The following is an 18,459-nucleotide window of genomic DNA, read 5'->3' on the forward strand; positions in this document are numbered from 1 at the left end:
GTATAGAATCAAGTGCAAATGTGTAGTAAAGAGAATGATAGCAAAGATCTATTTCAGTAACACCTGATGTCTTTAACGTGTCTCTTGATTTTCTGAGTTGTTTATGGTTCCACATACTAAGACAGGTAACATTTTATTGCAAATGAGTTTATTTAAAAATTTGAGTGCCTGGCTGGCTCAGTTACTCTTGATCTTGAGATTGTGAGTTCAAGCCTCACACTGGGCGTAGAGATTACTTAAAATCTGAAAAACACATTTTGATAGTAGTTTTGAGTTAGACTCTTTTCACTCCACTTCCAAACTATAGTGTTTTATTCATGCAAGCTGATGTCTTTACAACAGAACTGGAAACTACATCTTCAAAATGTCTACACCTGGATGCAAAAAAATCAAGTTCTTCAACAAGAGTTATTATCAATGAAAGCTTTCGAAGAAGAACGTGAAAAACTAGAGAGCAATAACAAGAAGTTACAGCAAGAAGTAGTAAAATTGAAACACTTTATGGAAATGAATATGGTAGAACGCGGTCAAGTGGAAGAGTATAAACGGGAGATTGAAGAAAGAGCACGACTGGACATAGTAGAAAAATGACACGAAGTCAACCTGTTTTTACAGGTTAATTGATTGATCTGTAATGTGCTGTAATTCATTTCACTGCAAATTACATTTTGGATAGATGTATTGTAGGGGTTTCCTCTACTTGCTTTATGGTAATTTGTAGATTCCTGGAGGCATTTGTTCCTCCCTTTAAACATTTCAGTTTTCATCGTTATTCCTACTAAATCTAGAGGATAAGAAAAAATGACGGTTTAAACAACTAGTCTCACTATTAAGAGGAAAAGAAAAATTATGGTTTAAAAATTGCACTGTACTTGGATTATTAAGTTTATTGTTGACTTCTAAATTTTTGTCATTGATTCTATTATTTGAATTATCAGATTGCGTGAATACTAATACAAGAATGATTGAACTTTAATTTTATAAATCATTTAATTCAGTTGACATTGATGATAAATATTTTACACTTGAGCTTTTTTTCATTTAAAATTGCTCTCTGAATCATTGACTCCGAACTAAAGGAAACAGGTATAATTAATTATTCAGATTATAGCTATTTTAAAACTATCCTGTTAATTTGCTTTAGGCACAGGCAGCAGCTCGAGAACACTTGGACCAGTTAAGAGAAAATGCTCATGCTTCAGCGAGAAGTTAAATGGAACTTAGAATTAGAGATCTGGAATCTCAGGTCTCTACAATGAAGACTTCTCAAGAAGATTCTACTAAAACAGAGTTGGAAACCTACAGGCAACTCTACCTAGAAGAATTAAAAGTTAGAAAGTCCTTGAGAAATAAGCTGAACAGGTAAGTCAAAAGAGAATCACAGACAAGAAATTTAGCTTATTAATTTGCCTCCACAGCATAATGTCTGTGGAGCCAAGATCATGAGATGAGTAGGAAGTGCAAGCCAACTAGATGGTGTCATTTTGGAAAATGATGTTTCTAAGTGAACTTACCTTTGAAATGTTAGTCCAGGACAGTTTGCATCCCTCCTCTTTTTTTCGCTTTTACAGGACCTCTTCCCCCACCCCCCCGCACCCCCCGCCCTGTATATTTTCCATTGATCGGATCTGCTAGTCTTTAAGTGCATTGTTTGAAGCTTTCTCATTTAGAAGCATATTATTATAAAATTGCTTGTCAGAATGACCCTAAATAGAAATGTCGATGAGTTTCTTTTTGGAAGATTACATCTTTAACCTAAAAGGTCAAGTACTACTACTACTCATCCTGGCAGCTTGGTACATTTATTCTCTCGATTGTGATCTTTGGTATGATTACTAGAGTGGGCCTTGAGACAAACTATCCTTTATGCTTTTTCTACTTTACATAAAGGCATCCAGGTGAAATACAGAAAGACTCACACAGGGCTGAAGGGTAGCATAATTCCCAAAGTGGCTAAAAAGAGCACCATGGTGGGAGGGAGGCATGTGGAAGACGGAAGACAGAAAGGGCAGATTCTGCCTCCAGTGCCTTGGTAACTGTTATAAGCTAATTGCCTCTGTAGCTGTTTTAGTTCTTTCTGATCACACCTCTGCCATCTACTATCTCCCCTAGAGATTGTTGGTCTCAATGATTCCTCAGTGTCAGATGCTCAGTTTCTTTGAGATAATAAGTGAAATGTACAAGAGTGGTGAAAGCAAACGCTTGAAAATGTCTTTGAGGAATGTTTTAGTTTTATATCTGTAAACAGGTTTACTAAATATAAGTATGTATATATAATGGCATCCTGAAGGATCCTGTCAGTACAGCCACTCCAGAAGACAGCAAGTATTATTTGTTAAGCCATGTACATCACTGATAGCCACTTCTCTCCCTTTCCTGGTCTGAATTGTTAGTTAGGAATCCCCCTGGAATCATAAGCATTTCTTTAGAACAATTTTAAAAGTATAATTTTAGATAGTAGGTGTGCTCTGTCACATGTTCAGTGTTAAAACACTGTTCAATGGCAAATGCTATTTACTATTATGGAAACTTAAAAAACGTAAGTCATTTAGGAATGATTTAGGTAAAAAGAAAATGTATTTGTGTTTTTTAATCTTCACAGGGCTAAGGAGAGACTGCCAGAGAGCAATACAAAACTTCTTGAGGAGAGACAGCAGCACCAAACTTTACTCAGGACCCTTACTATGAGCCCAGGCCTGGAACCACCTTATTGTGGACATTTTGAAAATAATTTAGTGCTCAATGGAAACCTTACTCCAAGAGGGAACTTAGTGATTCCTACCTTAAACCCACGGCCGTCATATGACTACTGGAAGACTTCCTTGTGGAAGGTGAGTTATATTATCTGTTTTAGTTTGGGTTTCAGATATCTGATATAATAGTTGCTTTTAATTTGGTGAAATTCTGAGTTGTTTAAGTAACTAATACATATGAAGTAAAAGTCATAATTATATGTGCTAAGAAAGAACTGAGGTAAATTTTATATATATATTTTAGTCCCTTGATCTCTCATTTCCAAGAGATACTAATTTTTATTTTATTTTAGCAAGAGAATGAGTGAGTGCATGCAGGGGAGGGGCAAAAGGAGAGGGAGAAAGAGAATCCAAGCAGGTTTCATGCTCAGCACAGAGCCAAATGTGGGGCTCAGTCTCAAAACCATGTGATCATGACCTTAGTCAAAATCAAGATTTGGACACTAAAAACAACTGAGCCACCCAGGTGCACCACAAGAGACACCTAGCATTAACTGTATTCAGTAAATATAACTAAACTGACCCATGTTAAATTTCTTGAAAAGCTTTCATTTAAATTTGATTTTAGAAAATAAATGTTATTGCCTGATAACCACAGGTACACTTAGATGCTTGGACTTATTTTCAGTTGGCAGTGGTTCATAAACATCTGAAAGTTTTGCTATAATCCAGTTTTTGCACCCCTGTGTGTCAGTGAATGATCGTCCTCCAAACACTTAACGACATTTGAGTGTTTACTATTTCAAAGAATCCATGGGGGTGCCTGGGTGGCTCAGTCAGTTCAGCGTCTAACTCTTGATCTCAGCTCAGGTTTTGATCTCAGGGTCATGAGTTCAAGTCCTGCATTGGGCTCTACACTAAGCATGGAGGCTACAAAAAAAAAAAAAAAAAAAAAATCCATGGTAAGTCCTTTTTATGAATGAAATCAACTTGTAACAGTAAAAAGGTTAATTTCTCTTTTAAGTTAAAAGATTTGCTGTTTTCTTACACGAGAATACATCTTTAATTGCTTTCTTACTTATGGCACTCTTTTTTCTTTTTCCTTTTTTTTGACTTATACCACCTTTGTTTCAACTTTTATAAAATATCTTGCTGAGCGATTGTAGAGCATTTTATAAATAGCTAAATCAAGCAAATATTTGAATTTTTAAAATGAAGCTTTTATTTCTTCAAATGAGTTCTTTGCCCGTTTCTCTTTTCTTTTTCTGGAACCCCTTGAATGCAAGTATTATTACACTGGATGTTGTCCCACAGGTCCCTTAACCTAGCCTCATTTTTAAAATTCTTTTTTTTTTTTATTTTTGGCTTGGATGATTTCTACTACCCTGTCTTGCAAATTGTTGATCTGTTCTTCTGCATCTTCTTATCTGCTGTTGATTCCCTCTGGTGTATTCGTCATTTCTGTTATTGTATCCTTCAGCTCTGATTGGTTCTTTTTTATATTTTCTATCTCTTGGTTGATGTTATCACTGGATCCATTCATTCTTCTCCCAAGTTCACGGAGCATCTTTATGACCGTTAGTTACCTTGAACTCTTTATGAGGTACATTACTTATCTCTGTTTCACTTAGTTTTTTTTCTTAGGTTTTGTCATGTTCTTTCATTTCGAATGTACTCCTCTGTGTCCTCAGTTTGTCTGACTTTCTATGTTTGTTCCTGAAATGGTTCCTTTCAACTTTTTCTCTCTTTCGAGTTGGCGTGGCCTTTGAACAATGTACGTTAGTTATGAAGTCAAGGAAGAAGAGAATGTTTCTGTAAGTGCTGTCTAGTCATTTTTCTCGGTGGAGCTGTGACAGGTGACACTGGGTAGGCGGCAAGTAACCCTGCTCTTCTCGTTCTAAATTCAGAACACGGGAGACAGGGAGATGGAGAGAAACTTAGTAGCTTTATTACTAATACACACTAACAAATTGGAGGATATGATTCAGGTTATGTTAGCCACTTTGGGCTTCCTCCTAAATTGGGCACTTCCCCACACAGTTGTAAATTGAGGAAACAAATGCTTGACCCCCACCCCGGGGGCCGGGTGCTTACCACAGAGCTGAGAGCAGACCCAAATTCATGTTACTGTGGGCAGGCACATCTTTTTCAAAGAGGAGATTCAGAAACACGTAAGCACTGCTTAGCTCCTTCTCCCAAATTCACCCGTTAGGTAATTCTCCCTTCCCGTCGGGAGGGAGGGGTAGAGATAAGGCCACATGTGAGACGTGAAGGTTCACCTATAATTTCCGACTGGATTTAAATTATAAATAAAGTGAATTGTGTCTTTTGTACATACCAACGAATGATGAGAGGTTAGGCAAAAGCATGCTAGATGGGAAAGAGAAATCTGTGTTGGGTTTGAAATTTTGCTATAAATAACCACACCATGGGTTCACTCATTTGTTGATTGATTTTGATAAACCAAATTTTCCTTGGAAGAAATAAATAATTCTTTCAGGAAGAATTTCCTCAGTTTCAGCTTGCTTGCTTCACCTAAAGATTTTCTCTTTCGAGTTCTCTGTCCTGTGGTTTAAAAAAGTTGCGCTTAAAAATTGACTGCTACTAAAAGGAGTTAACATAATTTCTGTTCCTTTATTTTTATTCATGACTTTAAAATTTGTAATTTAGTTAGAGAGCTACTATTGTGGGCCTCATACCTAAACATTATTGAGCCACGTGACAAAGTTTTATGTATTCATTTTCTCTGAGTTATACTTAAAATACACATATTTTTCCTGACTATGAGGAAGTAACTGGAATAGAACTCGAGGCTTGGTAAGACCACAAGTGTATTCCTGGTCTGCATGTAGTTGGTTTCATGACCTCAGGCAAAGTACACTCTCTCTGAGCTAAACAGTAAGTTTTGAGACACCTCGTGTGGGCAGGAGAGATTGGGATGTCGCCATTTCTCTCCCCATGACCTACATCGTCATGGGCTTCAGGGAACGGACAGTGAGCCTCAGTGGAGGCAGGCCCATTACACCAAACCCTGCCTCTCTGTGCCTGGTAACTGCTTCTCTATGGGAGTGAGACTGACACTGATGGGACCAGACAGCCCCTCCCCTAGACCAGCACAGCCACCAGTCCCAGGCACCAACAGACAACTCTCCTCTGGTTTCGTATCTGAGTTTGTTTGTTTGTTTTCATTTTAATTATTATTCTTTTTTTCTTTTCTTTTCTTTTTTAATGTTTATTTCTTTATTTTGAGAGAGAGAGTGAGTGATCAAGCAGGAGAGGTGCAGAGAGAGGGAGAGAGAGAGAGAATCCAAGCAGGGTCAATGCTCTTACTGCAGAGCCTGATGGGGGTTTCGAACCCACCAACAGCGACAACATGAAGGTGTGGGGAACCACCTATCATGCTACTAGAAGTCAAAAGAAAGCTGGAGTCGCCATACTTCCACCAGACAGACTAGATTTTAAACCAAAGACGGTAGTAACGGATTCAGAAGGGCGTTTTATCATAATTAAGGGGTCTATCCATCAAGAGGACCTAACAATTGCAAACGTTTATGCCCCCAAAGTGAAACGCCCACACATATGAATCGATGAATCACAAACATGAATAAATGTATACATACAAATACCATGATTGTAGACGACTTTAAGACTCCACGCATGGCAATAGGCGGATCGTCAAGGCAGAAAATCAGTAAGGAAACACAGATCCAATGTGTCACTGGACCAGATGTATTCAGATACACATAGATATATATTGACCTTCATATATACATTTATATACCTGGATATCAATACCGATATATTGAGATCTTTTCATCCAACAGCAGTAGAATGCACATTCTTCTTAAGTGCACATAGAACATTCTCCAATATAAGTGACATCCTGGGTCACAAAACAGCCCTCCACAAATATAAAAGGACTGAGATCGTACCTTGCATATTTTCAGATCACAACAACGAGCACTTGCTCATTCTTTCTCTCTCTCCCTCCCTTTCCAAGAGAAATACAAACATTACAAAAACATTTAGCTCACCTCCTTCCAAAAAAGAGAAAAAAAGAATAATAAACCTTGTGGGGCAATGAGTCATGGATGAAAACCACACACAGACAGTAGAATTCCATAACCAATATGTTGACAATGGAGTTGACAGAAAGTGATGTACTAAGAGAACAGACACTAAAGAAATGTTTTCTGCAAGGAAATATTAGGGTAGGGGTAAACCATTAAAAAAGAGCATGGTGGGGGGTGGGGACACGTCGGTGGCTCAGTCAGTTCAGCGTCCAACTTCAGCTCATGAGTCATGATCTCACGGTTTTGGGTTTGAGCCCCACATCGAGCTCTGTGTTGACAGCTCAGAGCCTGGAGCCTGCTTTGGATTCTGTGTCTCCCTCTGTCTCTGCCCCTACCCCACTTGCACTGTGTCTGTCTCTCTCTCTCTCTCCAAAATAAATAAACTTAAAAAAAAATACCTTAAAAAGCATGGGGGGAGAAGAAAAAAAAAAAGGAAAAAAGAATAAGACATGACCAATCAATCAAGCATGAGCTTAAGACAAGGAAGAAAAGGAAAAATGTGAGCAAAATAAGGTAAGTGGAAACAACATACATTTTTCAACAGGTACATAAGTAGGATTGGGAATATACTATGAACAATAGTCTCTTTGAAAGCTTTTCAAGATATATATATATAATCTATACGTAAAACAGAGGCTTTGATTCACAGTATATCCCTAATAATACTGAATTTTATCACTCTACAGTTAATCTGGTTATAAATACTGTAATATTTAAGTTTTGTCACTATAAAGTAAATTGTTCAATTACTGGCATCTATTGCTTCCTAAAAGCTATAAATTATTACTAGACTAACGAAAAAACAGAAAAAGAAAGGTTTCTAACACATCAACTGTCACTATGGAGAAAGAATTGGGAATGAGAATTCTAGAAAGAAATGTGAACCTTCAAAGGATGTATGTAATGGGACACAGATGGGGTTAAAAAAAAACAAAGGCTGAGGAATTTTTATTTGCAATTCTAAGCTCACAATGGGAGGATACTAAAAATATACTGCAACCTTCTTTCATATGTAACTCCTGATTTCCTCAATAGAATTCATTTGCGTTTATACGTATTAAACACCAAAACGGAATATAAACTGACCTTACTTTTTAAATTCACATATTTAATTGTGACATATCATGCGTATTTCATTACTTTTCAAATTCCATTCTACGGAATTCCATTTCCCTACTCATTTATTCACATTCAAAACCTATGACATTGCTTCTTCCAAGCAAGACTTCATTCTAGGAGCTCCAGGAGTCAAACAAGTGTGTTTCCTAACCTCCAGTAGCTTATAATGATTTAGGGGCTTTGAAATGAATATTTAACTAAATATCAGATGTCTGAAACTTTAAATTTTAGAGTCAGACACAAGGACTAGGAGGAGATATTTTTAAAAGCTAGAATAGGAAAGATTTCTGAAATTAGAAATTTGACAACTTGGCTATGAAGAGCCTCTGCTCATAGAGCTACTCTTCTCAGCAAAATACGTATTCTTCAGGGAGATGCATAATTTTAACTTACTCTTCATGGAGTTATTTCAAAAATACAGGGAAACACCTTTGTAAGGTAAATGTTGAGAAATAATGTAAACATCTAAATTTCTACATTTTCTAATATTATTTTAGTCTAAATGTAGAACAAAAGATAGAGACCAAGGAAAATCCTGTATCTCACCAAAATAAAAACTGCCCGGGGCGGGGGGCAACCTACAATAGATAATTGGATCCAATAAAATTCCATTTAGGCATGAGTATTATCAGTCATGTTACTATCACAGCAAGAATCCTTATCCTTAACCAAATATCATATTTCCTCCATTATGGGAAAGCTTTTCCCAATATAATTTGACGGTCATTATATATTTTCCAGCCCATTCTTTTATCAGCCTCCACCTGTAGGGTTGACCAAAGTAAAACAAAACAAAACAAAACAAAAAATTCAATGTGACCTGTATCTGTTAAATGGTTTGTTCTGACTAACTTTCCATTACACACATAAAATGATGATACACAGTCTACTGTTAAATTTTAAGAGTAAGTAAGGGAGAAAACTAAATTCAGAGCAGGAAAGTGAGTGTCACAGGAGGGTACTTTATCTTGGTACCGAAATCTAAGTCTTGGCTAGCTGATGTAGGCCATGAATCATCAGGACCAGGTTGGTCGGAAAGCCTTTAGAGCAAAAATATACAACAAAAACATGTTAATTTATTTAAAAACAAAATTTCAAAAATTAAGGGAAAGGTCAGCTATCTGTTTATTCAACGAAGTCTCTTGGTATAATTAAAAGTTGGCCTCTGGTTTTTTCATTAAGTTTTATTTTAATTCCAGTAATAGTAACATCCAGTGTCTTATTAGTTTAAGTTGTACAATATAGTGATTCACCAACTCCATACTCACCCCGTGCTCATCATGACAAGGACACTCACTCCATCATCCCCATCACATCCTCACCCCGCCCACCACTCACCTCCTCTCTGGGAACCATCCGTTTGTTCTCGGCAGTTAAGAGCCTGTTTCTTGGTTTGTCCCCCCTTTTTTTCTCCCTTTGCTCATTCGTTGTTTCTTAAGTGCTACATGAGTAAAATCATATGGTATTTGTCTTTCCCTGACTTTGCTTAACATACTACTCTCAGGCTCCATCCAGGTGATTTCAAAAGGCAAGATTTCATCGTTTTATGGTTGAGGAATATTCCAGTGTGTGTGTGTGTGTGTGTATGGATATACATATACACACGTACATACATATAGGACTTCTTTTTCGTTCACTCATTTGTCAATGGACCCTTGTGCTGGCTATTGGAAATAATGCTGCAATAAACACAGGGCTGCGTGTGTCCCGTGGAATTCGTGTTTTTGTATTCTCTTGGGTAGTATCCAGTAGTGCAATTACTGGATCATAGGAGAGTTCTGTTTTTAAGTTTTTGAGGAACCTCCATACTGTTTTCCACAGGGGCCGCACCCATTTGCATTTCCACCAACACTGCAGGAGGGTTCCTTTGTCTCCACATCCTCGCAAACACTTGCTTCTTGTGTCTTGGAGTTTAGCCATTCTGACAGGTGTGATGTGGTATCTCGTTGCAGTTTGGGGGAGCATCTTTTCATGTGTCTGTTGACCATCTGTATGTTGTCTTTGGAAAAATGTCTGGTCATGTCTTCTGCTCATTTTTAAACTGGGCTTTTTTGGAGGGGGGGGATGTTGACTTGTATCAATTTTTTATACATTGTGGATACTACCCCTTTACTGGATTTGCAAAACATTTGCAAATATGTTCTCCCATCCCAGAGGTTGCCTTTTAGTTTTATGGTTTCCTTCACTGTGCAAAAGCTTTGTAGGTTCATGTAGTCCCCCTAGTTGGTTCTTGCTTTATTTACCTTGGCTCAGGAGACATAACTAGTAAAATGTTGCTATAGCCAAATTGAGAGAAATGATGGCCTGTGGTCTCTTCAAGGATATTTTATGGTTTCAGGTCTCACACTTAGGTCTTTAATTCATTTTGAGTTTATTTGTGTGTATGGTAAAGAAATTGGTCCAGGTTCATTCTTTGGCATGTGGCTTGTCCAGTCTTCCCAACACCATTTGGTGAAGAGACTGCCTTTTCCCCACTGGATAGTCTTTCCTGTTTGTGGAAGATGAACTGACCATACAGTTATGGATTTATTTCTGGGTTTTCAGTTCTATTCCAAGAGCTACATGACTGTTTTTTACGCCAGTACCCACCATAGTGTTTGGATTACTACAGCTATGGAATAAAACTTGAAATCTGAGATTGCGATACCTCCAGTTTTCCTCTTTCGCAATATTGCTTTGGCCATTCAAGGTCTTTGTGGTTCTATACAACGTTTAGGATTGATTGTCTAGCTCTGTGACAAATGCTGTTGGTATGTTGACAGGGATTGCATTACATCTGTAGATTGCTTTGGGTAGTGTAGACACTTTCAAAATATGTATTCTTCCCATCTATGAGCATCAGATGTCTTTCTCTTTCCGTCACCTTCAATTTCTTTCATCAGTGAATGAATGGAAAACATCTGCAGCCAAAGAGTCTATCCAGAACACTATCATTCAGATGGAAGGAGAGATGAAGAGGTTCCCAAATAAATACTAAGTGAGCTCAAAACCAACAAACCACCCCTGCAAGAAATGTTAAAGGGACTCTTTAAGTGGAAAAGAAACACCTAAAGTGACAGTATTAAAGTGAGAAACGCAAAAGCAATAAAAATGAGTATATCTGTAAAACATCAGCCAAAGTATTCACTATATCACTCAAGTCAAAGGCACTGGGTGACAGGGGCACCTGGATGGGTCAATCGCTTGAGATTTCCACTCTTGATTTCAGCTCAGGATATGATGCCAGGATCACAGTATTGAGCCCTGGTTGGGCTCTGCACTGAGCATGGAACTTGCCTAACATACATCCTCATTATCATTCTCTCTCTTTCTCTCAATCTTCCCCCATTACCCCCACCCCACCCTCCCGTGCCTGTGCTCTCTCTCCTCATAATAAAAGGCACTGGGTGATAGGATGAATAAAATATACGACCCATCTATCTTCTACCTAAAAGAGACTAATTATAGAACTAAAGTAACAAAAGAAAACTGCAGTCGCCATACCTATATCAGACAAATAGATTTCAAAATAAAACTGTAACAAGAGACAAAGGAGGACATTATAATAATAAAAGGTATAATACAAAAAAAGACCAAATGTAAACAAATATGCGCTTAACCTGAGATCATCGAACACAAAACAGTAAAAACCTAAAGTAAAGAATTGATACTCATACAAACATAGTAGGGCACTTTAACACCCCAATGACATCAATGGCGATATCATTCCACAGAAAATATACATTTGTATATTTTCTAACAACAGCATGCACATGGGTTCGAGAATCGGTGAAGAAATACTCGACATGGAATGTGGGATATCACCATGTCATTTCCAAAGAACGACTGCAGCTGCACGAGAGGATTCCTGAGGCCTACCCAAAGGGTGGCACATACATTTGTCTAGACTTGGAAGCCAGAGAATAATCCTAACTGACACCCACCCTTGTGTACTCCACTCAGCCGTTTGGGGAGACAACTGATCTGCTGTGGGGTAACTGCCTGGAGCCTCCTGGGACCTAACCCTAAGCCTAACGGTAACCCTAACCAGAACCCTCACCCTACGCGTAACCCTATATATCACACTAACTTTACAATAGATCCACATCCGAGCATGTGCCCTCACTTCAGCCTTCCATGCAATTCACAACACTGATGTCGCTTTGACCCTGGCGATGTCCCTGGACCGAACCATAAACCTAGCTAAGGCCCTCTCCTCATGGGGACCCAATTCCAACATCTGACAACAGCATGCACACGGGTTCAAAAATCGGTGCAGAAATATGCAGCATGGGAGATGGAACATCACCATGTCATTTCCAACACTTGACTGCAGCTACAAGAGAGGATTTCTGAGGCCTACCCAAAGAGCGTCCCATAGAGTTGTCTGGCCTTGGAACCCATGGACTAATCCTGACTGTCACCCTACCTCGTGCATTCCACTCAGCCCTTTGTGGAGAAAACTGCACTGCTGTGTTCCGTGCATAGAGCCTCCTGTGACCTAACCCTAACCCTAACTGTAACTCTAACTATAACCCTCAACCTACACCTAGCCCTATCTATCACAATAACTCTACATGAGACCCACAGTCGCCCATGTGCCCTCATGTCAGCCCTCCATGGAATTCACAATACTGATGGTGCGTCGGCCCTAGCAAGTCCCTGGACCGAACCTAACACTACCTAAGGCTCACTCTCCATGAAGACCCAAAGCCAACTTTGACAATAGCACGACCACGGGTTGGAGAATTGGTGCAGAAATACTTGGCATGGAGCCTGGAACATCACCATGTCATTTGCAAAGCCGATTGAAGCTAAAAGAGAGGATTGCTGAGGCCTAGCCGAAGAGCGTACAATATACTTGCCTGGCCTTGGACCCAAAGACCATTCCTGACTGGAACCCTCCCTTGTGCACTCCCCTCATCCCTTCATGGAGACAAATGAATTGTTGTGAGTTCAGTGCCTGGAGCCTCCTGGGAAGAAACCCTAACCCTAACTGTAACCCTAACCATAACCCTGAACCTACACATAATCCTATCTCTAAATCTAACCCTACGCTTGACTCCCACCCTCGCATGGGCCCTCAACAGAGCCCTTGAGGAATATCATGGGACTGGAGTCACATCAGCCTAGGTGACTTACCTGCACTGAACCCAAACCCTAGCTAAGGCTCTCTCCAGTTGGGGAACAATTCCAAAGTCTGACAACAGCACGAACACCCATTTGAGAATCAGTGCAGAATTACTTGGCAAGGAAGGTGAAACATCACCATGTCATTTCCAAAGCGTGAAAGCAGCTACAGGAGAGGATTTCTGAGGTCTACCCGAAGGGTGGCCCATAGAGTGTCTTGCCTTGGACCCAGAGTCTAATCCTGACTGGCACCCTCCCTTGTGTACTCCACTGAGACCTTCATGGAGACAAATGCTCTTCTGTGGGGTCAGTGCCTGGAGCCTCCTGAGACCTAATCCTAACCCTACCCGTAACCCTAACCATACCCCTCACCCTACACCTAACCCTATCTATTGCACTAACTCTACACCAACCCACAGCTGCGCAAGTGCCCAATCTTAAGCCCTCCATGGAATTCACAAAACTGGTGTCCCATAGGCCCTGGCGAAGTCCCTGGACCGAACCCAAGCCCTAGCTAAGGCTCTCTCCCCATGGGGACACAATCCCAAAGTCTGACAACAGCACACACATGACTTCGAGAATCCTTGCAGAAATATCGGCATGGAACATGGAGTATTACCATGTCATTTCGAAAGTGTGACTGGAGCTAAAAGAGAGGATTTCTGAGACCTAATCGAAGAGCATACCATAAAGTTGTCTGGCCTTGGAACCCAAGGACTAATCCTGAATGGCACCCTTCCTTATGCACTCCATTCAGCCCTTTGTGGAGACAACTGAACTGTTGTGAGTTCGGGTCCTGGAGCCTGCTGGGACCTAACCCTAACCCTAACCTTAACCCTGTCCATTACCCTCAACGTACACCTAACCATAACTCGAACCATAACCCTACACTTGACCATGCACCCTCACATGGGCCCTCAATTCAGCCCTCGAGGCAGATCATGAAACTGGAGTTGCATCAGCCCTGGCGACATCCCTGGACCAATTCCTAACCCTAGGTAAGGCTCTCTCATCATGGGGACCCAATTCCAAAGTCTGACAACAGCATGCACACGGGTTGGAGAATCGGTGCAGAAATACTCAGCATGGAACCTTGAACATCACCATGTCATTTCCAAAGTGCCACTGCAGCTGCATGAGAGGATTCCTGAGGTCTACCCGAAGGGTGGCCCACACATTGGTCTGGCCTTGGAACCCAAACACTACTCCTGACCGGCACCGTTCACTTGTGTACTCAACTCAGCCTTTCACAGAGACAACTGCTTTTCTGTAGAGTCAGTGCCTGGGGTCCCCTGGGACCTAACCCTAACGCTAACCATAACCCTCAACCTACGCATAACCCTATCTCACTAAGTATACACCAGACCCACAGCCGCACATGTGCCCTCACTTTAGCCCTTAATGGAATTTATAACACTGGTGTCGTTTCAACACTGGAGCCTTCCCTGGACTGATCCCTAACACTAGTAAGGCCCTCTCCCCATGGAGACCCAATTCCAAAGTGTGACAACAGCATGCACACAGGTTCGAGAATCGGTGCATAAATATTCGGCATAGAAGCTGGAACATCACCATGTCATTTCCACAGCGTGACTGCAGGTACATGAGAGGATTCCTGAGACCTACCCGAAGTGTGGCCCATAAATTTGTCTAGCCTTGGAACGCAAAGACTAATCCTGACTGGAAACCTCCCTTGTGTACTCCACTCAGCCCTTCGGGAAGACAACAGCTCAGCTGTGGGGTCTGGAGCCACCTGGGAACTAACCCTAACCGTAACCCTATCTATAACCCTCAACCTACACCTAACCCTATCTATCTCACTAAGTCTACACTAGACCAACGGCTGCCCATATGCCCTCACTTAAGCCCTCCATGGAATTCACAAAAGTGTGGCTTCAGACATGGTGACATCTTTGGAACAAACCCTTACCCTAGCGAAGGCTCTCTCCCCACGAAGACCCAATTTCAAAGTGTGAAAATAGCACGCACATGGATTCGAGAATCGGTGCAGAAATACTGAGCATGGAACCTGGAACATCACCATGTCATTTGCAAAGCAAGACTGCAGCTGCACTAGAGGATTCCTGAGGCCTAAATGAAGAGTGGCCCATGTATTTGTCGGGCCTTGGAACCCAAGACTAATCCTGACTGGCACCCTCCCATGTGTACTCCACTCAGCCGTTGGGGGAGACCACTGCTCAGCTGTGGGTTCAGAACCTGGAGTCTCCTGGACTCCATAACCCTAAAGTATAACCCTCAACCTACACTTAACCCTATCTATCTCACTAAGTCTACACCAGACCCACAGCTGCGCATGAGTCCTCACTTCAGCCCTCGATGAAATTCACAACACTGGTGTCACTTCAGCCCTGGCAACTTCCATGGACTGAACCCTAAACCTACCTAAGGCTCTCTCCCCACGGGGACCCAATTCCAGAGTGTGACAACAACATGCACACGGGTTGGAAATCAGTGCAGAAATACTGGGCATGGAACATGGAACATCACCATTTCATTTCCAAAGCACGACTGCAGCTGCATGAGAGGATTCCTGAGGCCTACACGAAAGGTGACCCATACATTTGTCTTGTGTTAGAACCCAAAGACTAATCTGAACTGGCACCCTCCCTTGTATGCTTAACTCAGCCCTTAGGGGACACAACTGCACTGTTGTGGGTTCAGTGCCTGGAACCTCCTGAGACCTAAAGCTAACCCTAGCCATAACCCTAACCATAACCCACAATGTACACCTAACTATCTCTCTAAACCTAACCCTACATTTGACCTGCACCTTCCCATAGGCCCTCAATTCAGCCCTGGAGGGAGATCACGAAACTCGAGTTGCATCGGCCCTGGAGATGTCCCTGGATGGAAGCTTAACCCTAGTTAAGGCTTTGTCACCTCGGGGACCCAATTCCAAAGTCTGACAACAGCACACACACGGGTTCGAGAATCGGTGCAGAGATAGTTGGCATGGAAGCTGGAACATAACCATGTCATTTCCAAAGCGCGATGGCAGCTGCAAGAGAGGTTTCCTGAGGCCTACTTGAAGGGTGGCCCATACATTTGTCTGGCTTTGGAACACAAAGACTAACCCTGACCAGCACCCTCCCTTGTGTAATCCACTCAGCCCTTCGGGGAGACAATTGCTCTGCTGTGGGATCAGCGCCTGGAGCCTCCTGGGACCTAACCCTAACCCTAAACATAATCTATAACCATCAATCTACACCTAACCTATCTATCTCACTAAGTCTACACCAGACCATGGCCGCGCATGTGACCTCACTTCAGCCTTCCATGGAATTCATAACATTGGTTTCGCTTCAGCCCCGGCGACATCCCTGCACCGAACCCTAACCCTAGCTATGGCTCTCTCCCCATGGGGACCCAATTCCAAAGTGTGACAACAGCACGCACATGGGTTTGAGAATCAGTGCAGAGATACTCGGCATGCAACCTAAAACATCACCATGTCATTTCCAAAGCGCAACTGCCTCTGCATGAGAGGATTCCTGAGGTCTACCCGAAGGGTGGCCCACACATTTATCTGGACTTGGAACTCAAAGACTACTCCTGATTGGGACCCTGCCTCATGTACTCCACTCGGTCTTTCACGGAGACATCTGCTCTGCTGTGGGTTCAGTGCGTGCAGCTTCCTGGGACTTAACCCAACCCTAACTGTAACCCTAACCATATCCCAAAACATACACCTAATCCTATCTCTAACGCTAACCCTACACTTGACCTGCACTCTCACAAGGGCCCTCAATTCAGCCCTTGAGGGAAATTACGAAACTGGAGTCGTGTCGGCCCTGGCAACATTCCTGGACCTATCTCTCACCCTAGCTAAGGTTCTCTACCCATGGGGACTCAATTCCAAAGTCGGCCAACAGCACGCACACGGGTTGGAGAATTGGTGCAGAGATACTCGGCATGCAACCTGGAACATCATTATGTCATTTCCAAAGCGTGACTGCAGCTGCACAAGGGGATTCTTGAAGGCTATCTGAAGGGTGGCCCACACATTTGTCTTTCCTTGGAACCCAAACACTACTCCTGACCGGCACCCTCCTTTGTGTACTCCACTCAGCCCCTTTTGGAGACAACTGCTCGGCTGTGGGGTCAGTGTCTGGAGCCTCCTGGGACCTAACCCTAACCCTAACCATAACCCTAACCATAACCATAACCTTCAATGTACATGTAACCATATCTATCTCACTAAGTCTACACGACACCCACAGCCACGCATGTGCCCTCACTTCAGGCCTCCATGGAATTCACAACACTGATGTCGCTTCGGCTCTACCGACATCCCTGGACTGAACCCTAACCCTAGGTAAGGCTCTTTCCCAATCGGTATCCAGTACCAAAGTGACAAAAGCACACAAACAAGTCCAAGAATCAGTGCAGAAATACACGACATGGAATCTGGAACATCACCATGTCATTTCCAAAGCGCAACTGCGCTGCAAGAGAGGACTCCTGAGGCCTACCGAAAGGTTGACCCATACATTTGTCTGGCCTTTGAAACCAAAGAGTAATCCTGACCAGCACCCTCCCTTGTGTACCCCACTCAGCCCTTCGGGGGCTGCACTGTTGTGAGTCCAGTGCCTGGAGCCTCTAGGACCTAACCCTAACCCTAACCATAAACCTAACCTATAACCCTCAATCTACACCTAACCCTATCTACCTCACTAAGTCTACACCAGACCCACAGCCGCACAATTGCCCTCACTTCAGCATTCCATGGAATGCACAACACTGTTGTCGCTTCCGCCCAGGCGACATCCTGGACCGCACCCCAACCCTAGCGAAGTCTCTCTCCCCATAGGGACCCAATTCCAAAGTTTGAAAACACCAGGCACACGTGGTCGAGATTCAGTGCAGAAATACTCGGCATGGAAGCTGGAACATCACCATGTCATATCCAAACTGCGACTACAGCTGCATGAGAGGATTCCTGAGGCCTACCCAAAGGATGGCCCATACATTTATCTGACCTTGCAACCCAATGACTAATCCTCTCAGGCACCCTCCCTTGTGTAATAGAGTGAGCCCTTCGGGGAGACAACTGCTCTGCTGTGGGGTACGTGCCTTGAGACTCATGGGAAATAACCGTAACCCTAAACTTATAGATAACCCTCAACATACACCTAACCCTACCTCAAACCCTAACCCTATACTTGACCTGTTCCTTCGCATGGACCCTCAAATCAGCCCTCGAGGGAGATCACGAAACTGGAGTCGCATCGGCCCTGGTGATGTCCCTGGACCAATTCCTAACCCTAGGTAAGGCTCTCTTCCCATGGGGACCCAATAAAAAACTCTGACAACAGCATGCACGCAGGTTGGAGAATTGGTGCAGAAATACTCGGCATGCAACCTGGAACATCACCATGTTATTTCCAAAGCACGACTGTAGCTGCATGAGAGGATACCTGAGGCCTACCTGAAGGGCAGCCCGT

The 18,459-nt window shown here is 42.4% G+C and overlaps 1 pseudogene across 1 annotated transcript in view; it reads left to right on the forward strand.

The window, feature by feature from the left end:
• Nucleotides 1-317: 317 nt before the first annotated feature.
• The window catches only part of LOC132675617 (ankyrin repeat domain-containing protein 26-like), a 27,659-nt pseudogene continuing 9,517 nt past the window's right edge, over nt 318-18,459 (forward strand). Inside the window, exons 1-3 of the transcript XR_014136479.1 lie at nt 318-615; nt 1,145-1,362; nt 2,603-2,831. The product of XR_014136479.1 is annotated as an ankyrin repeat domain-containing protein 26-like (transcript). The remainder of the gene's footprint in view (nt 616-1,144; nt 1,363-2,602; nt 2,832-18,459) is intronic.

This window comes from Panthera onca, chromosome F1, assembly GCF_046562875.1.
Source record: "Panthera onca isolate mPanOnc1 chromosome F1, mPanOnc1 haplotype 2, whole genome shotgun sequence".
NCBI lineage: Eukaryota > Metazoa > Chordata > Mammalia > Carnivora > Felidae > Panthera > Panthera onca.